The following is a 26062-nucleotide window of genomic DNA, read 5'->3' as shown; positions in this document are numbered from 1 at the left end:
GTCAGATGGAAGGAAAGAAGACAGAGAATAAGAGGAAGAAAAAAGTAGGGTTGCGAAACCTATAATAGATCTATCGGCTATGATACCATGAAAAAATGTAATTACGTCCCTTTCTCATTACCACAGAAGTTCAATATATACACAGTCATTAGTAGATTCAATCCTTACAATTACGTTATAATTTAGGCAACTAAATATACAACAGTAATTACAAAATATTTGGAGAATATTCGTAGTCTATCAATGTCTATATGCTTAATGTTCCTCCTTACTATTTTAAATTGATTGTGCATGTATTAGATCTGAGTATGAGAGTAAGTCAGGTTTGTAGGTAGTTCCTATTAAAGATCCAAGGGATCAATTTCTAGTAAACTTATTGGAATTACCTTTTGATGATTTTGAAGTTATTTTGGATATAGATTGGTTATACACCTACCATTCTATTTTTTATTTTCGATTGAAGCGATTGGTTTAGAAAGAACCATAAGGTTTAGAAATTTTTATAGGTAGGTGATAGATTAAATTTTCTATCTAATGTGATCTTAGTAGTAACTATATAGAAGTTGCTACTGTATGGATGTCAAGCTTATTTAGACCATTAAAGGTAAAGTTGAAAAGAATTCAAACTATTTTTGAATTGTCGTATCTACTTCTTGATGAGTTACTAGGGTTGCCACTAGATTAGGAAGTAGAATTCAAGAAATTGATGTTCTACCGGGAACTGCACTTGTATCCATGGCCTCTCATAAAAAGGCTTCCATAGAGCCAAAGAATATATTTATAGTATTCATAGATCCGAGTTTCCTAAAGCCTAATGTTTCACTATTAGAAACTCCGATTTTATTTATAATAAAAAATATGGGTCAATACGATTTTGTATGGATTACTATTAGTTGAATAAGGTACATGTGAAAAATAAATATCATTCACCAAGGATTGATGATATCTTTTTGATCAGTTAAAAGGGGACAATTGTGTTTTCTAAGATTGATCTTCAATCCAAATATCATTAATTTAAGATTAAAGAATAGGTTATTTCAAAAAACGGAACATGATAAATTAATGAAAAATATCTCATTTGGTCACTCAATTATAAATAAAATTTTTATAATAATGTTTCTTTAATATTATTAAATAATTCCAAAAAATATAAAAAAAATCCATATACACGGAGGTTTTTGATTATGCTTGTCAAGCACAAAAGGTTCAACTTTATTTAAAATTCCCCTGTTATTTCATGTTACTTAGATCAGGATATATTTAGGGGTGTTTAAATTTTGGTTAAAATCGATTTAATCGATCCAACTAAAATCGGTCGGTTAATTTTAAGTTCAGTCGGTTAAAGGTTAATGATTTTTTCAAACTTTGGTTATCGGTTAATTTGGTTAGAAATCAGTCGGTTAATCGAATTAATAAAAATTATTAAATATTTAGTATATCATATATATTTTTATGCATTACTTAGCCTTAAGAGTTTTTAAACGTTGGTTTTAACCGAATTTGATCGAATAAATCGAATTAAATGAAAATATAAAATATTTAATATATATTATTTATAAATTTTCGTTGATTCGGTTAACCGACCAATTAGTCGAAATTTATTCGGTCTGATTCATTATTTTTGAAAAAGATTTGATTCAATTAAGGATTAAGGGGGGGAATTCGGTTAATAAATTTTAGAAGTTTTGGTTCGTGAACCAAAAGGGCCTAAGGGAGATAATAATTGGAACAACATAGTTTATTTTCATCATTTCATGTGAAGATTAGAGCTAAAGATTCATTGAATGTTGGAGATAAAACCTATGACCCAGCTAGGATCAAATTACAGAATCTTGGTTGTTCAGTTCTCCATCACTAGAAGTTGGCTACGTTGCACTCGGTTGCTGAACATGGAGAACATTGTTATTCGGCTGAGTCGCGACCGAGTTACGACCATCAAATATGAAATTACTGTTATTACCAGCTGCCATCAACGAAGCTTCTTTGGTCTTTCCTCCATCATTAACAGTTGGCTTACACAACGTTGCACTCGGTTGCTGAACACGGAGAACATTGTTATTCCGCTGATTCGCGACCGAGTTACGACCATCAAATATGACATTACTGTTATTACCAGCTGCCATCAACGGAGCGTCATTGGTCTTTGCTCCATCATTAACAGTTTGCTGAACATCTAAAATATTGTTACTGAAACTTAGATTTAAGTCACTATTTACAGTTTGTGACGTAAAAATTGACGTCACGCTAGTTGTGTCACTAAATATCAAATTTGACGATTTTATGTTTTCGTCACGTATTGTTAAACATATAGTGACATTAATGCACAATGTTACCTTATATATAATTTATATTTAGTAATAATTAATTACGTCATCAAAATAATCTAAAAGTTTATCATTAATTATTTGTATCGTCATTAATAATATAATGATTTTATATATTAATGATGAAAAAAACATCGCAACAATTTCTCTATTAAAATATAAAAATCATAGAATTATAATAAAGGACAAATTGTTTTGGAATTTCCAATAAAGGATAAAGCGTTTTGAAATTTATAATAAAGGACAAAACGTTGTGAATTTACAATTAAGGACAATTTTTTTAAAAATTACAATAAAGTATATATTCTTTAAATTACAATAAAGTATAAAACTTTTTATAAATTAAAATAATGACATTATTTTACAAATTACAATAACTATGATTTTACTAATTACAATGAAGCCCCAAACTTCTCATATAGAAACATGAAGAGAAAAAAATCACTTTATGCGCAACTTGCACTTTATTCTTGTCAGCGATAGCTTCATCCACAAGTTTTTTTGCTGGTACTTATGTTCCACTTCATGAGGCTATACAAAAGGTTTCCTGTAATTTAATGACAGAAAAAGTAGACCAGTAAGAGAAAAATTCAAAATAAAATTCAAAATGTAAACATCGCTCAACATCAGAAGAAGCAATGGAATAAATTCCATGAATATAATTATATCAATTACAAAGAATTATGAGACTTCCTCACAAAGCCATCGTCCAACTGACTATGACTAACATGCTAGTGCTACATGAAAAAGAAACCCAGATTCTCCTATACATTTGACACATTAACCTATATTATACAATATAGTGCACATCACAATATCGTGCCACACCAGAAACACAACCCCACACTCTACAGTGGCTAAATGGTTGGAGCCTCTCGACGTTTGAGTTAAAGGACAACTTAAGTCGAGATAAAAAAAAATATTTTAATCCTTATTTGATAATATCCTTAATATCTTCTTAGATAGCCCTCTTCTCAAGTATCACAGTGAGGTGGAACACAAAAAGCCATTCCACAACTTACCATTCAATACTGACAAACTTTGCGAAAGGCCTATATGATAACTATCATAATCTACCATCAAACTTCAATTCTGGTAACAACTTAACAATGCATAATAAAGCATTTGAAAATATAAAAATTAATATAATGTATGCCATATCAGCTCCATCGCTGCTAGAAATGATATTGAAGCTCTACCAATTCTCATTCCTTTGTTGAACAATCCTTCGTATTAGCTGAATATAAATAATAGAAATATAAATCAATAATACACAAATGGTTGCAATACGAAGTACCATGACAATTCAAGTACTAACCAGTAACAGAATGGACAATGGTCATAAGACCCTCCACAAATGATTTCAAGGAGTACCACTGAATGGGAAAAAATTCCAGACGAATGATGCAATAACTAACCAAAGGCTTAGCTACATGCTTCTCCAAAATCTAATCACTTCACGATTCTTATAATATATAGCATCCTCCAAAGGCTATTACACCAAAAATAATCGTATATTAAAATAAAAATAAGAAAAAATCGATCAATTAAGAATGGTGTTGAAGATTTTTTAAGTAAACCAAAATCAAATGATGAAACCCAGCAATATAAATGACTAAACTAACAAAAAAAAAACTCTCCCATTGTGAGCACCATTTTCTTTTAGTCAAACATATGCTAGTTCCCATGCTAGTGCCTATACATCTCACGTGAAGCCACATGCACCCCATATGCCATTTCCAGCTCCCCAGCAGAAGACCCACGCATGAAGCACACCCAACAGCAGCTCGTGCCTCCCAAGGAAGCCCATAACTTGTCGGCCAGCACGCTCAGTTCCCCATCACACACGCCTGACAGCACTCTGAATGAGCAACTCGATTCCCCATCCACAACACCCAAGCATCTGCCCATACGCTGCACCAAAAAAGAGACCGAATTCCATTAGCAAAGGAGAGAGCACTATATTACTAGGGAATTTTCGTGGTAAAAAAGGGGGGAACCATGGGACAAGGAACAACAAGGAGCATTCAAGAAAAATTCACCAACAGTGGGGGAAATAGAGAGGGAGCAGCAAAGGAAACGAAAGAGGAAAAAATACAGCGTGAAAAATAGAGGGGACTCTTCCCCGATAGAGGTTCCCAATCGAAATAGAGAGAAAAAAACAGTAGAGGATTTTATCCTATTTTTCTTTTCCCTTGAAAATCATTTGTAACCGAGCATTTCCTATTTTTTTCGTTCGAACTAAAAATCAATACAAAGACTGATTTTTGGAGAAATCAAACAAAAAAAAAAATAGAAGCTTTTAGAGTCATCAAATTTTATTAAGGTATTCGAATGTTTTTCTTTCGTTTAATGATCTTTCTATGCTATTTCTAGAAAAACAAAAGTAAAATAAAATAACGATTTAGGAGGGAGTCTACCTTGCCCAGTCGGTTGAATTTCGTCGCCGGGGTGTCTTCGTTGTGAAAGGAGAGTGTCGGAGACCCTTTTTGCCGTTTAGGGTCGTGGTCTTAGTCTCAGTTTAGGGTGGTCTAGGGTCGAATCTGACGAGATGTGATTGCGTGTGACTAACACCAGCGTAGGAGGGTCACTACCGGCGTGTGGTGGCCGAGCTTTGTCTTGGTTTCGGCATGCAACACCGTTTGGAGTGAGGAAGAAAAGGGAGAAGAAGTTAGGGTGAGTCATTGTGCGAAATGATTCTGGAAAAGGGAGAGTGTTGATATATTACGAGTTTTGCGTAAATCACTCTAAGGTTCCTATAACTTTAGCGTGTTTTGTATTCTGGTCATTAGTTTTAGATTAAATCACTCTTTTGGTCCTTTCTGTCTAAGGTGATTCGTGTTTTAGTAACTTTTTAGGTCCCTTAAGTTTCATCTTTTGCATTTTGGTCCCCATTTCTGTTTATTTTCAAGGATTTGAGAATTGAATGGATGATTTTACATTATTTTAATTTAGTCTTTTGTGAATAACACCAGCGTAAGAGGGTCACCACCGGCGTGTGGTGGCCGAGCTTTGTCTTGGTTTCGGCGTGCAACACCGTTTGGATAGCATCTTTTGCATTTTGGTCCCCATTTCTGTTTATTTTCAAGGATTTGAGAATTGAATGGATGATTTTACATTATTTTAATTTAGTCTTTTGTGAATAACACCAGCGTAAGAGGGTCACCACCGGCGTGTGGTGGCCGAGCTTTATCTTGGTTTCGGCGTGCAACACCGTTTGGAGTGAGGAAGAAAAGGGAGAAGAAGTTAGGGTGAGTCATCGAACGAAATGATTCTGGAAAAGGGGGAGTGTTGATATATTAGGATTTTTGGGTAAATCACTCTAAGGTCCCTATAACTTTAGCGTGTTTTGCATTCTGGTAATTAGTTTTAGGTTAAATCACTCTTTTGGTCCTTTATGTTTAAGGTGATTCGTGTTTTAGTAACATTTTAGGGTTAATCGTGCATTAGGTCCCTTCAAGTTTAGCGTCTTTTGCATTTTGGTCCCCATTTCTGTTTATTTTCAAGGTTTTGCGAATTGAATGGTTGATTTTACATTATTTTAATTTAGTCCTTTGTTGAATGTTTTTTTCTTTCGAGATTTGGCTACCGATATTTATGTTTTTCCGTTTTAGTCATGTATATATGGTTTTATTATGATTCTGGTGCTTTTATTTTGTTGTTTCATGCCATGATATTTGTTTATTAATGTTTAGGATACTAAGGTTTCTTTGAATTTATTTTTGTCACCATGTAATGAATAGATTCATATGTATATTGTTTATTTGTACCATTAAAGTATGTTTTTATTTTTTTAGATATTTATTTTGCTTGTATTATTATATTATAATATTATATAAAAATTATTTTCATATTAAATTCTTAGGAAAAATTATTATATTCTTTTTATTTCAGTTGGAAAGAGAAATATTTGTCCTAAAGTATTTTAGGGAGTATTTTCTCTTCAATTGGAAATACGAGAATATTCTCTATTTTTCCTTAGAATTTTTGTTCTATAATATTGTATGGTTGAATTCAGAATAATGGAATCGTGATTTAAATATGTATTCGAATTCCTAGATTTCTACTAATTCGAGACAAAATATAATCGATAGGTACCAATTTTGGGCGTTGTGGGGGTACTTATCATTCCCCACACGTAATCGACCCCCGAACCCTTTTATTGCTTAAAAATGAATTTGTGGTTACACATGGATCAATAAATCTTCTAAATAATGTTTTCCTAAAAACTCTTTTAAAAGAAATATTTTAGGTATTTGACCTACCTGACTCAAAAGGTCGATGGTGACTCCGAAACATTTCTTTTACAAAATCGGGTTTTCACGAAATAAGTCGAGATTCGTCGTATCGCCGAAAATCGGTTAAGACAGCTTGGCGACTCCACTAGGGACCTAGAGGGTCAAGCCTTAAATCGATTATTTATTGTCTCTATAGTTAGAAATTGAGAATTCGGTTTTATTTAATTTATGATTCCTTTGATTCCTTTCAAACGTTATTTAATTTTATATTTTTGTATACTAGTGTGTGCAGTTGATTGATTTTTCAGATATTAAAGTCTTCAATTTACTTTAGTTCATTTTTTGTGTGGTTGTCTGTCAAAGGTTTGATAATTTCTCCTCACACACGACACTTGCATTGCATAGCATAAGCTTTATACCCGAGCTCTTCCTTTTAAGTAGGAGTGAAAGCGACGTCTTCGTGAGAATTTATTCTCTGTGTCGACCTAGCAAGTAGCTTTTGGGGTTCATATATCTTATGTCTTTATGAGGATTTATTCTTCATGTCAGGTATAGGGAAATGTGCCCCTCGAATTGAACTCGATCCGTTTAAGCCTATAATGGGTGAGGATTGAGGGTCTAACTCGCCTAAGGGGGCACCAACAAGGACAATTCGAGTACATTTTTCCTCATAGAGCCGAAACCATGCATATAGTGAACCGAAGAACGGTCACCCTAGGTATAGACATATCGAAACTCTGTCCATAGGTACCCAAATAAGTGTACACAAAAGAGAAATAAACTCTAACCTTTGTCTTTTAATTTTTTTAGATAGATTATTTTTGAATAAATGCATATGGACTAGAAATTATGCGATTAAGGTTTTAATTTCCTCTATGTGTTTTGTTTAGTGTATTTTAGGGTTATCAATTGAATTTAATCTTTTCATATTTCACTAACATACATTTCCTCTCTTTGATTATTATTTTTGCTAACATCTTTTCTTTGTCTTGTTGCTTTATTTATGCATAAACATGTTGTTAATAACCGAGGTATTTATCAAAATTAGAAGGCTTTTAAAACGATAATGTCACACGAAGGGGTAAATATTTTTTTATCTTCTTTGACATGTTGGGACATTGTAAGTTCTTTGAAAGTTGTTATAAGATAATTACCTTGAAATTAACACATGTTTCATACATGTCATGACATAGAAGGTATTGATTCCCGAGTTAATAGTTGCATTAGAAGGCTTTCAATACGGCAATGTCACTCGAAGAGGTAGAATAGAAATGCAAAAGCACATCAATGGGCCGAAGTGTGCTCCAGGAAACAACGGAAGAGGTATATCAAGTTGGAATGTATAAAGCTCAAATGATGCAGTAAAACAAGTTTTTCAAGGGTTCTACGATGATGTTGATACAACTAGCTGAAAAGAAATATTATGTTTGAAGTCATCAAGCAACAAGGATAGTCAACACGAGATAGTGAATGATGACAGTCACATATGGTCGTTCAACAAATGCATTTATGGAAAAGATGTTGAAGCGTTGGAATTTTAGTTTCCAACAAATAGAAGAATGATGTTTCCTTGCATATTCGATGAAGATATATGAAATCAAGCAATATGAAGTGATTTGTAGTTTCCATCTACCTCGGTGTATTGAGACATTGTGTGTTCATTGGAAGTTGTTTTATGACAATTAATTTGGGATCAATTTTTTTTACATTTACATTTTGCATATTTGCATTAGCATCTATACATCTTACATTGAATCTCAACGTGCATTAATCACGGATCCTGGAAGTAACCCGTGAAATCTTTTAAGGTAAATTGAAGTCACCCCTTCGTACTTAGAAAAGAATTGAGAACTATGTTAGCACCGTCTAAAGTTTGAGGCACATCATTGAGATCTATGGGACACCAAAGAGCAAGGTCCAGAATTTGTTTGACCCAAGGGTATTGACCTTTAATGTGTCATGAGACAGTTCTTTCGTTCACAGTGAAACCATATTGCACTGGCATTGTCTTGTTTGAACGTGTTTTTGTATACTCAATAAATAAATTGTTGATTAAACTAATGTCATTTTCTAAGGTTGTGAGCAATAAATCAAGTTTTAATCTTGTAGTTCTTTGAATATCAAATGGATTAAATGATCTTTTACTACTTCATTAATTATAGATTTTACAAGGGGCAAGATTAGACCTTTCATACCCCATCCAAAGCCGAAATAACCATTATTGGGTTCCTTACCCGAAAGAACACACATTTACTCCTAAAAGACCAAACTTTGATATCACTTCCCTTCGAAACAATAAAGACATGCCCTTATCCTCCCCAAGGCACCAAAATCTGTATTTTTACCTTCCCAGATAAAAATAACCTTTCCATAACATTACCTTTTTCAGAAGTACGACTTTAAAGTCAAGCATTTCCCTTCCTATACACTGAATCAACATTCATTTCCCAACTTCAATAAATCTTAGGGGCATAACGAGAACCATTCAAGAAAGACAAGAATGAGTGTTGTGGATCAAGTGTTTTCAAGAGAATTCGAATAATTGGGCATACTATGAGCAAATGGAAGAATAAAAATGAAAGAAATATTTCTATCATGCATTAATTACATTGTTTTCATGTAAATATGATTAATCTTGAATACTCATCCCCCTAGGATACCTCTTTTACAAAGACTTCCATGTATGAGATGATGAACAACTTTGTTTAATTTATCATTTCAAAAATATGCATATATATTTATCCCTTGTTGTCCCCTTTTGAGCCTATAATATTGTTTCTTCTGATTCAACCCTAACCAAGGATCACCCTCCATACTGGGGGGCAAAGGTGAAGGACATCTGCTCGCATAAGTGGAGATCATCAATCCAGATTTCGCTACAGAAGTGAGTCATAATAAAATAAAGTGAGAAGTAACAAGATACCACAAGATGGACCAAGTACAAAGCGCTCGAAGATCAAATTGTGTTGATAACAAAGAGGAAAGAAACAAATATATAGAAAAAAAGACATACAAAAGATAGAAAAGAAAGAAAAAACAAAAGAAGATAAAAATGAAAAATGAAAAATGAAAAATGAAAAATGAAAAATGAAAAATGAAAAATGAAAAATGAAAAATGAAAAATGAAAAATGAAAAATGAAAAATGAAAAATGAAAAAAAAGAAGAAAAAAGAAAGAAAACCGATCAAATACTTCAAGACGGGCAGTTCAAAGATCTAGAATCAATTCACCCGAAGATCATGAAACACTAAAGGAAAATAAAAATAGAATAAAAGACACACAAGCATATTCAAATCGAGCAAGACAAGATTGAGATAACATAACGGATTGATCATTTGGTTAGTTAACCCTTAAACACTTGTTTAGGCCTATTTATCCATTTCTTTCATAACCATGAGCTATAGCCTACGTTACGTCTCTGAAAAGTCCCTTCTAATCATACATGGATTCCTAAGTGGAGAGACTATCTTCAGATTTCATTCCCCCCTCAGGGTTAATTTTATTTGCAAAATTATTTTTCTAAAATTTTTAATGCATGATAGAAAAAAATAAAAAAAATGATAAAAGGAGGGTTGAAGACGTAAAATTTTAGATGACGTCTTGAAACCAAAGGAGGATTCGAGTTGAAAACCTGAAAAGGTAGCTCGAACACGAAGATTATCAACCACTGTACAAAAGGACAATCTTATACATCTCTTGATAAAGTATTGCACAATCCAAGGGTGCTCACGAGGGTTGAGAACCAATGAACATTTCTAGAAGAGAAGCATGGTGGTTGCTTCATCAGATCAATAAACGCCAGAATCAAAGACGCAAAAAGCCAACCTGAAACACATTACCTCCCCAGATTAACCTGAAGCATATTACTTTCATAAGTCAGCCTGAGCTTTTTTTAATCTTTACACTTTTCAAATGTATATAATTTTTGAAGGATTAAAAGAAAATTTGACTTATTTGATATTCAAGGAATTCTTGTTTTACAAATTGTTTTGATTGTGAGCCTGAAGAAATTGATAACATTTTTGAAATTTATTCAACAATTTTTTTTCACATTTCTAAAATAAAACAAAGGAGAAAAACATTTTCAAACAGGACAATCTCAAGTGAAAAAGATCCTTGAAGCTGGTGAGACTCATTCTACCTCAATTAGATAAAAGAACAAACGAAGCTAAAGTAATCCATAAAGAAGTAGATGATCGCCTTAGTCGAAAGGGGCACATATCTTGACTAATGGAAAAGATTCAAGACATTTATGTTAGAAGAATTGATCACTTCTTAATTTTCTATCTGATTGGGACATCATCCCTCAAGTTATTCGATAATATTTTTGTTTGGTGACACCAGAGGAAGACCATCCGAGATTAAGATTTTGGCACGAAAAGAGCTATTAGTACACACGTTGGGACATTACCTAAACCAGATCTTGCGGGCATAACAAGATTCAAACCAAACAAACATGGTGAATGAGCCTCACTGTTTGGACTGTCAAAGGCAAAATATGAGGGTAAGAAGAGTTTCCCTCGAAACCAATTTTATCTCGCTTGAGACGCTTTCTTTCAAAACAATTTTTGTCTAACTTGAGACATTTTTTCTTTGAGATGTAAATTTTGACTTTTCACTTAAAACAAAGTTGATCTCACTTGAGATTGTTTCTTTCAAAATAGTTTCGTCACTGGAGACATTTTTTCTTTAAAATACAAATTCTAAAATTGTTTCACTGTAAACAAAATTGATAAACTTTGAGATTGTTTCTCTTGAAACAAATTTTGTCTCCATTGAGACAGTTTCTCTTGTAAAATAAACTTTGAGAATGTTTCCCTTGAAACAAATTTTATCTCTCTTGAGACAATTTCTCTTGGAACAAAATATTTGAATTTGTTTTCCTCAAGATTTGTCTCGCTTGAGATAGTTTTCGGTTGAAAAAAATACATTTCATTCAATATTGTTTTTCTTCAAATAGACTTTGTCTCACTTGAGACATTTTTTTACTCAAAACAAGACATTTCGTTTCACTATAGATTATTTTTCTTAAAATAAGATTCATCTCGCTTGAGCTAGTTTTACCCAAAACAAGAATATTCGTTTTACTCAATATTGTGTTTCTTAAAACCAACTTCGTCTTGCTTGAGACAGTTTCCCTTGAAACCAATTTTGTCTCCCTTGAGACAGTCTCACTTGAGACAGTTTCCCTTGAAACAATATTTGTCTCCCTTGAGACAATTTCCCTTGACACAGAAGATTTTATCTCGCTTGAGATAGTTTCGCTCGAAACACAAGATTTTTAGAAACTAAGCCTGATTTTCAGGGGTTTCTCGATGTTTTCAAATGATTTTGAAAGAAACTAAGCCTAATTTTAGGGATTTCTTGATAATTGTAAATGAATCTTTTTAAGAAGCAAAATTTATCAAAAGCAAATGTTACTGGGGCAAGATATGCCCATTCACAAGTCAAGATTCACAAGAATACACGCAGGTACGACAGATAAAGAAGACAATCAAACCAGGAAAAGAATGAAGATTGCTCTTGCAACTATTTTCAACAAATCAAGAAATCTTGTATTCATACATGAATTTGCATCTTTGCATCATACATTTAATCATTTCATACACATGATAAATTTTTATTTCCCTCTCATGATGATATCTGTAAAGTCTATTTTAAAAAACTATTTTGTCCTTCTTAGGATCATTTTTTCTAGAGAATTGTTTGAGTCCTTCTTAGGACTGTTTTTCTGGGATGTCGCATGAGTCTTTCTTAAGATTTTTCCCTAGAAACAATTTCAATTATGCCTTTCTTCCAACTTGACTTTTCTAGGCCGTTTCAATGAGAATGAACAGTTTCGTTTCTAAGATGGACCTAATAAAGACAAAAACTCAGCAATTTGCAATATTAAGGAATTCAAAGAGTCAACAAAGATTTCATTTCACGACTTCAGCAAAGAATCATCCCATATTTTTCACCATTGAAAAAAATGGATCTCAACAAAGATTCGAGAACCTTCGGGTCAATACCTTTAGGTATTTCAAACACAATCACTGGTATATGATCATCTTTTGCAGGTTAAAAATCTTCAAATAAAGGACAAACCAGTTAACATTTCTAGTGGAGAGTTCATAATGAGAAGAACTCATCCAATGAGGGAGAAGAAGTTCATAATGAGAAGCACTTGTTCAACCTTAGCTTGATTCATCGCATATAGAGTTGAATTAGCAACACCTCACTCGAGGGATCAACATTTCTAGAAGAGTTCATAATGAGAAGAACTCATCCGACTAAGGGAGAAGAAGTTCATAATGAGAAGAACTTATTCAACCTTAGCTCGATTCATCGCATATGGAGTTGAATCAACAACACCTTTTTTCGAGGGATCAATATTTCCAGAAGAGTTTATAATGAGAAGAACTCATCCGATAAAGAGAGAAGAAGTTCATAATGAGAAGAACTTGTTCAACCTTAGCCCGATTCATCACATATGGAGTTTAATCAGTAACACCTTACTCGAGGGATCAATATTTCCATAAGAGTTCATAATGAGAAGAACCCATCCGACAAAGGGAGAAGAAGTTCATAATGAGAAGAACTTGTTCAAGCTTAGCTCGATTCATCGCATATGGAGTTGAATCAGTAACACCTCACTTAAGGGATCAACATTTCCAGAATAGTTCATAATGAGAAGAACTCATCTGAAAAAGGGAGAAAAAGTTCATAATGAGAAGAACTTGTTCAAGCTTAGCTCGATTCATCGCATATGGAGTTGAATCAGCAATACCTCACACGAGGGATTAATATTTCCAGAAGAATTCATAATGAGAAGAACTTGTTCAACCTTAGCTCGATTCATCGCATATGGAGTTGAATCAGCAACATCTCACTCGAGGGATCAACATTTTCAGTGGAAAGTTCATAATGAGAAGAAGTTCATAATGAGAAGAACTTGTTTAACCTTAACTTGTTTCCATCGCATACGGAGTTGGAACATCACTAACATGTCGTTCGATTTCATCAAAGAATAAGGTGGATAAAACATTGTCATCTCACTTAAATCCATTGCATAAGTAGTTGGATTAGCATCATCTTGGGATAACCATCGCAGAAGACAGTGGATTGATATCCCCAGCAGAGAGTTCAAAATGAGAAGAACTCGTCCAACGAGGAAGAAGAAGTTCATAATGAAAAGAACTTGTTCAACCTTGGTTTAAGATTTCCAGTGGAGATTTCATAATGAGAAGGACTTGTTCAACATTGGATCAACGTTTCCAGACCCGCAAATTGAAGAGAAGAAATTGAGTTAAAAATGGTGCTCTATTATCTTTGCTTCATTCACGTTTCACAGCAATGAACATAAAGGGGCAGCTGTGAGCACCATTTTTTTAGTCAAACATATGCTAGTTCCCATGCTAGTGCCTATACATCTCACGTGAAGCCACATGCACCCCATATGCCATTTCCAGCTCCCCAGCAGAAGACCACGCATGAAGCACACCCAATAGTAGCTCGTACCTCCCAAGAAAGCCCATAACTTATCGGCCAGCACGCTCAGTTCCCCATCACACACGCTTGACAGCACTATGACTGAGCAAATCGATTCCCCATCCACAACACCCAAGCATCTGCTCATACGTTGCACCAAAAAAGAGACCGGATTCCATTAGCAAAGAAGAGAGCACTATATTACTAGGGAATTTTCGTGGTAAAAAAGGGGTGAACCATGGGACAAGGAACAACAAGGAGCATTCAAGAAAAATTCACCAACAGTGGGGGAAATAGAGAGGGAGCAATAAAGAAAACGAAAAAGGAAAAAATACAGCGTGAAAAATAGAGGGGACTCTTCCCCGATAGAGGTTCTTATTCGAAATAGAAAGAAAAAAATAGTAGAGGATTTTATCCTATTTTTCTTTTATCCTATTTCTTTCGTTCGAACTAAAAATCAATACAAAGACGGATTTTCGGAGAAATCAAACAAAAAAAAACTAGAAGCTTTTACAGTCATCAAATTTTATTAAGGTATTCGAATGTTTTTCTTTCATTTAATGGTCTTTCTATGCTATTTCTAGAAAAATAAAAGAAATATAAAATAACAATTTAGGAAGGAGTTTACCTTGTTCGGTCGATTGAGTTTCGCCGCCGGGGTGTCTTCGTTGTGAAAGGAGAGCATCAGAGACCCTTTTTTCCATTTAGGGTCGTGGTCTTAGTCTCAGTTTAGGGTGGTATAGGGCCGAATCTGGCGAGATGTGAGTGCATGTGACTAACACCAGCATAGGAGGGTCACCACCGGCGTGTGGTGGCCGAGCTTTGTCTTGGTTTCGGTGTGCAACGCCGTTTGGAGTAAGGAAGAAAAGGGAGAAGAAGTTAGGGTGAGTCATCGTGCGAAATGATTCTGGAAAAGGGGGGAGTGTTGATATATTAGGATTTTTGGGTAAGTCACGCTAAGGTCCCTAGAACTTTAGCGTGTTTTGCATTCTGATCATTAGTTTTAGGTTAAATCACTCTTTTGGTCCTTTATGTTTAAGGTGATTCGTGTTTTAGTAACTTTTTAGGGTTAATCGTGCATTAGGTCCCTTCAAGTTTAGCGTCTTTTGCGTTTTGGTCCCCATTTCTGTTTATTTTCAAGGATTTGCGAAATGAATTCATGATTTTACATTATTTTAATTTAGTCCTTTGTTGAATGGTTTTTTTTTCGAGATTTGGTAGTGATATTTATGTTTTTCCATTTTAGTCATGTATATATGGTTTTATTATGATTCTGGTGCTTTTATTTTGTTGTTTCATGCCATGATATTTGTTTATTAATGTTTAGGATACTAAGGTTACTTTGCATTTATTTTTGTCACCATGTAAAGAATAGATTCATATGTATATTGTTTATTTGTACCATTAAAGTATGTTTTTATTTTTTAGATATTTATTTTTCTTGTATTATTATATATTTATAATATTATTTAAAAATTATTTTAATATTAAATTCTTAGGAAAAATTATTATATTCCTTTTATTTTAGTTGAAAAGAGAAATATTTGTCCTAAAATATTTTAGGGAGTATTTTCTCTTCAATTGGAAATACGAGAATATTCTCTATTTTCGCTTAGAATTTTTGTTTTATAATATTGTATGGTTGAATTCGGAATAATGTAATTGTGATTTAAATATGTATTCGAAATCTTAGATTTCTACTAATTCGAGACAATATATAATCGATAGGTACCAATTTTGGGCGTTGTGGGGGTGCTTATCCTTCCCCACACGTAATCGACTGAACCCTTTTATTGCTTAAAAATGAATTTCTGGTTATACGTGGATCGGTAAATCTTATAAATGACGTTTTCCTAAAAACTCTTTTAAAAGAAAATTTTTTAGGTATTTGACCTACCTAACTCAAAAGGTCGATGACGACTCCAAAACATTTCTTTTACAAAATCGGGTTTTCACGAAATAAGTCGAGATTCGTCGTATCGCCGGAAATCTATTACGACACCCATATCCTTCAAGGATCAATTAAAATGTGTAAATGTCAAGCATCACTGGTTCCTTACCGAAGTTGGAGGATGACGATGACTCTAGAATGACTGGAGAATGAACAGTAGATGATGACAGGCAAATAGATACTGCTCTTGCTAGGGAATGGAAGTGTGTGACGCATGGGGAGAAAGATGAGTCTGAGGACTAGGGTTTATCTATATGATTATTATCGATTATCAAATATCAAATTATAAAGAATTGTTCTATACCTAAACAAAATATCTTAGAATAAATATTTAATATTTTTATCATTTTTAAAATAATCCTTTTATATTTTACAACTTTTAAAAAATTTAACATCTTTGATAATTTTAATGAATAAATTTATTATTTTTAAAATGTAAAAAACCAAAATATTTTAATTTTTAAAATTTCCTATATATTTTTTATAATTTGAAAATTTAATATTTTTAATAACTTTATTAATAATTTATAATATTTTCATATTTTAAAATAAAAACTTTTAAAATAATTTTTAAAATAAAAGTTCAAAATTCTCGAAATTTCATGTGACATCGATATAGTTGTCATATGACATACTCTAGGGTATTATCACATGGTAGATAATCTGAAAATATTTAAATTTAATGATTAAAATTTATCAAATAGATTAATTGTTATAATTTTAAGACTTAATTAATTTAATTTCTCAGTACAATAACTTAAGTGGGGTAAAATAAAATTCATGGATTGAATTAAGTTTTTGAAAGTTTTAAGGGATTTTTGAATCATTAAACTAAATATATTACCCAAAAGGGTCTTATATATAATATTTATGAAACACAAATTTGAAAAAAAAAATTAGTAGGAACAATTGAAATTATGATCGTAAAATCAAATACATTAAAAATTTGTCTCATCAATTTTTAGTTATTTTTTTGGTGTCAAACATAAATGACCCAATCACATAATCTCTTTTAAAATAGCCATATAAAAGATAATGAATATAATAATGAATGTCGAATAATTAATTTCTTCATGTTAAATATATTTTTGTGACATAAATACAATGTCACTTTTTATATCATATAAAATATGACGAATCAAATTGTCACAAATAAAATTTATTGGTGACCAATTTATAATGTCACTAATTTAAATTAAATCGTCACTAATACTTTCATTTTATTGTAGACGAATTTACTATGTCGCAAATTTACCTAAACATCATTGAAAGATTTCCCACCAATTTTTTTGGAGAGAAATTTTGGCACCAAATATTTCCCACTAATTTACAATGAAGAAAATCAATGACCACTTTTAAAATTGACATAAAAGATCATGGATTACTAAATGCGACCAAAAAAAATCACGTGACGTTCTACACGATGTCATGTAAAAATTTTATCACAAATTTGTAAATTTGTTGCAGTGTCTTTGCTCCATCGTTAACAGTTGGCTTTGACAACGTTGCAGTCGGTTGCTGAACATGGAGAACATTGTTATTCGGCTGAGTCGCGACCGAGTTAGGACCTTCAAATATGACATCACTGTTATTACCATCTGCCATCAACCAAGCTTCAATGGCCATTGCTCCATCATTAACAGTTGGCGTAGACAACGTTGCACTTGGTTGCTGAACGTGGAGAACATTGTTATTCGGCTGAGTCGCGACCGAGTTAGGACCTTCAAATATGACATTACTGTTATTACCAGCTGCTATCAACGAAGCTTCATTGTTCATTGCTCCATCATTGACAGTTGGCCGAAACGATGTTGAGTTCGGATGCTGAACTTCAAGAACGTTACAATTACCGTTGAAATTCCCCGACAATCCAAAATTCATACCGGCATTGTCTCCAATAAATACTTGCTCGGGATAAGGATTCAAAAAGTAGTTATTCTCGTTGAATCCTTCCATCGAAAATGCTCCATGAAAATTATCTTCACAAGGATAAGGATTCGAATATTGATATTGTGGAGCTAAGGCATTGGCAGGTGATATAAGTGTAGTGTTTTTGTAATTTGCAGCCATTGAAGATGATACTCCGGCAATGTCTTGCCGTGGATACGAAGAAACAGTGCTCAAAAACTGATTTTCAGACGCACCAGCCTTTAAGGGATTCGAATATTGATATTGTGAAGCTATCTTGGCACGTTTATTACCATTTGCTGTTTCCATCAAAGGCCTTCCATTACAATTCGGGTCCTGCAATGAGAACGGAATAGCCATCCGAGTTGCATCCACCGTCTTGTTGTTCCTCGCCATCAAAGGTGGTCCGTTAACGGGTTGCAGAGAAGGAGCCGACATTGAAGATGCACCATTAACAGATTGCGAGGGAGAACAAGCATCTGAATGATGATCTCCATTTTTATGTACACTATTCTTTGCAGCCTTGCTTCTTGTCACATTTATCTTTGCACAATACCCACTTATCATGTAACACCCCGATTTAGGGGCAAAATTTTTATAATTTTAAGTGTCGAATTAAACTGGTATCAAGGGAAGGTTGAGGGCTAAATTGAAAGTTTTAGGTTACAATTCTATTTTGGAACTTGTGGGAAGTTCAGGGTCCTGAACCCAAATTTTCCCGTTTGTTTATACCCAGTGAAAAATAAAATTTGCACTCTCCCTGATTGGTTAACCCGATTTTCCCCAAATTGTCAATCAAATCCTTAAATTCCTCTCCCCGTCGACCTCGACGAATCGCTACAATCTGACAGTCGTTCAGCCCGCCACTTCCATCATCGTGCTCGCCGTCGATCGGCGACCAAAGCCCTACCTCCATTCCACCGTGGGACGACATCATTTGTCCTTAATTGCATTGTAAAGTCTCATCGCCCCAAACCATTGCCCTCGTCGTTGTTTAAGCTCCGACCGGCAGTGTTGTGCACCTTCATCGCCATTAGGACAGTCAACGCCGTGCGACCAAAACCCCTATCGTTCTTTATCGTGATATAGTGGCAATCGCTGAGAATCGACGTTTGAAGCGTTCGAAGGGGAAACCAAGCCATCGCCTCTGATTTCTTCAAATTTACGTCAATGAAGTCCCCGTCGAGCTCCTCATTCAGTCTCAGTCAGGACCTAGTCGGCAGTGTCCCCGGTCGATGTGATTTTCTTCGGTCATCGTTCGTAATGAACTCCGATAGCTACCTTACTTATTTTTAATTGGTTTTAGCTGATTTTTTATGCTGAATGGGGTTGATTTTGGTGATTGTTGAAGTAGGGAGTAATCGACCGATCAAAACTACCTTTGTCGCCGATGCACGCGCCGGCAATGCACGTGGGGCTTGTTTTGGCACAAGGAAATTTCCAGACCGGTCAACCTACCCGCTTGACCCGACCTGCCCCGCCTACCCAACCCAGTCATTGAGTCAACTCGGTTGAGTCAACTAGTTGACTTTGACCGTTGATCGGTCAGATCGTTAACCGTTGACTTTTAATTTGACCAAAAAGTCAACTTTTTCAAAAAAAATTAATATTTTATGTTTTTCAAAGTCCTGGGTTTGTTTTTAGGCCCGTTTCACCAAATTCGAACCTGGAAAGCTGTTTTTCACTGATTAACCACCCAATTCGATCTATTTTTTGCAATTAAGCTCTATTTCTGATGAAATTTCTGTTGTTGTGTATCTGAGGAATTATTGGATGTTGAATTCAAGTTCGAGAGTGATTGAATGGAGTTTAAAGGGTCGATCGATATGGCATGAAAATTGAGGTAATATATTTCTACCTGTTTCATGCTTTATGGAACATGTTGGTATTGATTTTTGTATGGATGAGTATAACATGTCACATGTATGTAGTGATCACTTCCTAAACTCGATTCGAATATTATAAAAAGTCAGTAATAAAATATGTCTTATTGTCTCACTTAAGAAAGTGGAAGATCAATCGGAAATAATAATAATAAGTTCGATGATTCAATAATAAATGATTTGATTTTAAGATCTCTGAATTTTGATAAATTTTCTTAAAGGTTAAATACCGGGGTTATTTGGATATGAAATTATCGAAAAGAGCACCATGGATAAATTATGAAAATGCCCTTGTACTATAAAAGACCAAGACTTCCCCGGAGGGTGTAAAATAACTCGGAAAGGACATACTTGACCAATTATCAGAAGCAATGCCTACGATTGAATTGAAAGGAATTATTGAAATGTCCTCGAACTTCGTAATTACTATAATAACATCTAATGATCAAAGGAACAAAATACCCTGAGCGGTAAAGGAACTAGAATTCATTTAAGCCTAATTTATCGAAAGTATGTCACTGACAGATTTGAATGAAATGATGATGATACGCTTAAAGTATTGAAAGCATAATGTATGACTATGATAAGGGAGACGACCTAAGAACTTATGTTTTGATCCATTTGAACTTTAGAATCATTGAATTAAATTTCGGATCTATATTGGAATTATAGAATTGCTTCTAAAGTGTAAAATGACCAAAATGCCCCTAAAGTGTAAAATGACCTAAAGTATGTCCAAGTCATGGAATAACTAAATACCCTCAAGCTCTGAAATGATTAAATCAACCTAGAATACCAAAACGACTTTATTATATGACCAAATTGAACTGAACGGAAGTATCATATGTATTCGAATTTCAAAAACGTCTGAATTACTCTGGAAAACTCCGAAGTGACTGAGATAAACTTGATTACTAAATGAACTAAGTAACCTCAATGATTGAATTACTCTGGAAACTTCGAAGTGATGGGATAGACTTAACTACAAAATAACCTAATTACCTTTAAAGACCTTGAATTAAGTGAATGACTCAAACAAGTCTGGAAACGTTGATGAACTTATATATAGTATCGCCCTTAAGAGTCTTAAACCCCGGATCAAGCACGTCGACAATTATTGACATCGTTGCAATAGAGAAAAAAAATAAATACCACTAGAATACCTATTCGTCTCCTCAAGAACTGATCAAGGATGATTATGATTTTGATAAGATAAACTGGTTCATTCAGTAATAAGAAGTGAAAAATAATGAAGTATCACAGTCTGAATGATTAGCAAGTATTGCAGTGTTGGGATCGTGGTTCAATTGGTCTCAAAATCCTAATAATTCAATACATAATTCTGAATACCCCTGATCGTTTAAGTAATGGAATCGCTCTCTGTAAATCTAAATCTACAATTATTCTGATATAAGGTTCCTGAATACCTTCCTAATACACCTGAATAAAAAAGGGTCCTAAGTATCAATTATAATGGTTTGATAGATATGTTAGTAATTGATCCATTTTAATAGGACCTTGTTCCTGGAATATGATCAAATTACATAAATTTCATGTTTTTCTGATAACTATTTAGTGCTTTTGAAAAATACTTGGATCCTCTAATGTGTTCCTCATGTACTACATGATTGTTTTATATGTTTTGAAATGCATTTTACCGAAATTTATTAATTTATTGGCTTATGAACCATGGGTACATGGTATGTGTTCTCCGATTACAGTTTTCACTGAAAAAATATGAATTTTTCCATATTTATGGAATCTCAGAATTTACTGGTTTATGAACTATAGTTTTTTGTTTTCACTGGTTATACTTGAACTGTTTTATTGAGACATTATATGGGTAGGCTGAAGGTTCAACTCTGATTAATCTGGTAAATCCTTACGTACCTAAGGTGACCCTTGAGTAGGCTCTGAGGCCCCGAGAAACTTTCTTGGGTAGGCTCTCAGCCCCAAGGCACTCCCTTGGGTTAATCATGGAACTATATATGGTGTATAAGAGGAGGGAATTTATATGGTTTATTTCATTGTCACATTTACCAGATTTTACTGGATCATGATCTAGATATTACGATTTGCTGTTAAAAACTAATTTATACTGGATTTTATATGGGTAGAATTATGGAGTATAGAGGTTCAGCCCTGATCCACCTGGTAAATCCTTACGGACCTAAGGTGACCCATTGGTATGCATATAGGCCCCAAGACATTCCCTTAGGTTGGCACCCTTTGCTGTGTGCTTAGGGTAAGCTTTTATGGATACAGTTCTGGTGAACTCCATAACGATGTTTGGTTGGAGGGTTCCACTATGGTTTTGAAAATATTTTTTAAACGGTCACTATTTGAAAAAGATCTATATCTTTTCATTGGTTTTGGTTGGAACACAGTAGACATCCTATTCCAATCTCTTGAAAATATGGTTCTCTGAATGTTTCCTATGAACTGAGATATTTTTTACTTTCACTCGATGAATTACCAGTGGAACCCCATCTCATCCCGAAAACCAGTATATGTCTGAATCACAAGGAAATATTTTTGTTTTCCATTTGTTTGCATGTCCTGTAGCTTCAATTAGTAGTATTGTATTATTGAGCTTCCCAAATCTCACTCTTTAACTTACTATTTCAGGTTAAAAGAATCAAACATGTGCAGCTATCGACATCAATAAGGGAGTTTCACCGGCGTTGCTTGCGGAGTACGGTGCATGTTATTAGGGGGGATGTAGGTTGTATTTTGTTTTATATACGAGTCTGAAAATCTGTTTTATTTCTGAATACTAGTAAATTTTTACATTTGTATATATAAATTGATTTTATGATTTTACATGCTTTAATAAAAAATTTAAATTTTTCCGAGATTTTTATGGTGGGTCGCTCCGATGGCCCAAATGTGACATCCTATATCGGATCAGGCCACCCACATCGGTCTGAGAGGGTTACATATCAACGTATAATACAATGTCAAATATTAGTTTTTTATAGCAATTTATAATTTGAGGATCCATATTTTAAAGTTTATGGTCAATTTAAAATAAATCACAATTTGGACATTTTATATAATTAACTCTTTTATTCATTCTAAATTAAAGTAGAGAGGTTTTACCTTCTTTCCGGAATCAATGCAGCTACTTTTCACTGTATATTCATGCATTTTCCATATGCTTTTTTGGCTGTCGGAATGCTGGCCTTCGTAATAATCAAGGTTTCTTTTGTAGCCGTTGATCTCGTCGTGACCAGAACCGGCAACGGGTTTATCGTCTGCGGTTAGTTTCCAGTAGCCTTCACCATTCCCCGCTGCACGGTCTGGCCTCTTTCCGTTCGGATATTTTCTATTTCTCGATGTGAAAAAAATACCACTCCTTTCCTCCGTCACTTTCTTTGTATTGTTGTCACAAATGTAAAATATTTTTCCATCGATTAATTTTAATAAAAACACAAAACTATAACTTGAATGACATACAAATCATTGGCAATACAAAAAATATACAAAACTAACATACGAAGATTCGAATTATAAACAAATACGCGAAAATAACATAATATGATACTAATATTCGAATTATGGTTTGATTTACTTACTAGTAAGTTGAGACGGAGTACTACCATATAGATCAACCTCATGGATGTTTCCATTAGGAGGTATAGGTCTATCGTTAATCTTATTCATCAAGTAATACTCAATCAACTGGCATCAGTAGGGACGAACCGAAACCCAAAAAGCTTTGGATAGTCTTCATCGATGGCGGCGATTTCATTGCCTTCGGGAGCGATGATGCCAGCGTAAAGAGCAGCAAAGTGAATTGGCGTAATGTTTTGATTATTAACACTCTCCACCGTTGAGAAGATTTCACGGTCTTCCACGGCGGCAGAAGAATTTTGCTCGTTAACTTGATTGTTACCATTTTCTACCATTGCTTGAATGTCAAGTAAGGTTAGATAGAGGGAGTTACGAAAGTAATTTTTGTTTATCTGATTTTTTTTTACAAGTTACTATCAACTTAAGCTTTTATATATAAAGAAATATTATTTTATATATTACATGTAACCTATTTCTACTGCGACGGTATAAGCTCTAGAATATTAAATTATATGAGATATATTTGCTATATTTACTACTTTTAGTTGGAGCGGTTAGCGTCAAGTATTTTAAATTTATCTTATATGTTAATTTATTTGATATATAGGCCCTGAAATAAAAATAAAATAGATTAAATATTTAAATAGAAATAAAACTTTCCCAAAAAATTATTTTAATCTATGATACGTATTGTTTTAACGTAAAATTATGTTGTTTGTTTTTCTATTTTTAAGTTTTTCAATTTTAAATAAGAATTTATGTTCTTATTATATGTTTTTCTCTTTTTTATGACATATTTTTTCTCTACTATTGTGGCACGTTTCTTATGCTTGTGGTTCGTTTTTCGTATACCTCTGCGGTCTTGTTGATGTTCGAACAAAGATTTTCATGATTTTTTTTATGATTAGTTTGTCGATGGTCACGTGTTATCAGATAACCTCTTTGGTAAAAGGTTGTTTATCAATCTAATCAGAATTGCGTAGCGAATCATCCTGTCAAATTGTTTGGTTTGACTTCACTCTTTTATCACTTCGTAAAGCGTCTCATTTGACAAAGACAATGAGTTTTATGAAGGTTATTAGTTTCTTTTGATGTCGGATGACATTTTCAATGGAAGGTTTCGTTTTTCTTTTTCGCATCTTTAAGGTTAATATTTTTGTTTTATGAATGAGAATTTTTTTGGTGATTTTTGTCTCTATATTTAAGTGCATTGTAATTTTAATTCCTCCTTTTATTTTTATAAATGAAATGTAGTTTCCCTTGTTAAAAAAAATCTCAAAACCTCACATCTAATTACAATGGTTCATTGAATTATAGAAGTGTTCACAAATGATTAATTGTATCTAAAAGGTTTATTGGTATAGTTATCGATAATTTTAGTTTGATATTTGATGAACTATAACCATTTTGTTTAAATCGGTCATCATTTAAATGATTAACTGAATTATCCTGTATCATTTTTCTTTTAACCATAAACCGTTTTACATTTAGTATTATACTAGAAAAGTTTACAGCTTACGTCGTATACTGCAACATACCACTAAAGTAAGGTATCGAAACACACCACAAGCAAATTTGTCCTTATTATGTAAATATTAAAATATAAGGCTTTATTTAAAATTATACATTTATTTAAATTAATTATAATTTTAATAAAATTATAATAAAATTATAATTTTTTAGGATAATAAACATGTTTAGTACTTAAACTATCACTTCTGTTCTGATTTAGTACCTCAAGTTTTATTTTTTTTAAATCATGCCTAACATTTATTTTTTATTTCATTTTAGTATCCTGTTGTTAAAAAGTTAACGGCATAGCTGACGTGATTTTTTTATTTAGGTAAATTATACGATTCATCACTCAACTATCTTCTCACTTCTATTTTGGTCACTAAAATCTAAAAAAATTAATTTAATCATTAAACTTTTAAATTACTTTTAATTTTGATCTCTCTTTGATGACATGGATTATATTATTATTATTTTTAGTATGACATGACAAATTTATTATTATTAATGCCAATTAAATTTTAAATCAAAATCAAAATCCTTAATCTTAATCCTAAATCACCAAACCCCACGCCGATCCAAACTCATCCTTAACTTCATCTTCATGAAACAAATAATACCCAAAAACCCATACTAGCCCTTGTTGTTTTTTTTTTTCATTTCCTTATCTTCCTTTGCATGAGGTAGTGCTACGATTGAGTGAAACTACACAAAAGATAAAAAAAATAAAACCTTGCAACCCATACATAACTTCATCAAGTTCTTGTTCTTTTTTTTATTCATTTCATTTTGGTTTTATGATTAGGCCCATGAAAGTATAAAGGGGTAATGCTTCTTTTGTTTGGTTGGTTATCTAGTGAAATGGGATATCATTAATTTTCCTAAAAAATGAGGGAAAATGCAAAATAAGTATATACAGAAACCTGTATTTTTTGTTTTGTTTTTGTTTCATACTCTTTATATCTTCTTTATTTTAGTTTTACTTTTTCTAGAACTACAACATTTTAAGAAGAAATGAGAAAGCATGGATGGCAACTTCCTTCTCATCCACTTCATGCGCTTTCCTTTTTTATTGTTGTTGTTTTTTGTTTTTATATAAAAAAATTCTGAGCTTTTTGTTGTTTCAATTACGAGTATTGAGCAATGTTTATTTTTCTTAACTTGTCTTTGTGAATGTGATGGTGGTTGTTGTATTATTGA

At 33.2% G+C, this 26062-nt stretch overlaps 1 long non-coding RNA gene across 3 annotated transcripts; it reads right to left on the bottom strand.

Moving 5' to 3' along the window:
- Window positions 1-2709: 2709 nt before the first annotated feature.
- LOC120158952 lies at window positions 2710-5021 on the bottom strand. 3 transcript variants are annotated; one of them, XR_005519299.1, is made up of 3 exons: window positions 4745-5021; window positions 3643-4238; window positions 2710-2871 (listed from the first exon to the last, which is right to left on the bottom strand). It is a non-coding gene; the product is annotated as an uncharacterized LOC120158952 (long non-coding RNA). The 3 variants fall into 3 exon arrangements; XR_005519301.1 differs by having other exon boundaries at window positions 3978-4238; XR_005519300.1 differs by lacking the exon at window positions 2710-2871 and adding an exon at window positions 2902-3561.
- Window positions 5022-26062: the final 21041 nt, after the last annotated feature.

This window comes from Hibiscus syriacus, unplaced genomic scaffold, assembly GCF_006381635.1.
Source record: "Hibiscus syriacus cultivar Baekdansim isolate YM2019G1 unplaced genomic scaffold, ASM638163v2 tig00111336_pilon, whole genome shotgun sequence".
NCBI classification, from domain to species: domain Eukaryota; kingdom Viridiplantae; phylum Streptophyta; class Magnoliopsida; order Malvales; family Malvaceae; genus Hibiscus; species Hibiscus syriacus.
The sequence above is the reverse complement of the archived record's forward strand: the minus strand, read 5'-3'. Positions and strand labels throughout refer to the sequence as shown.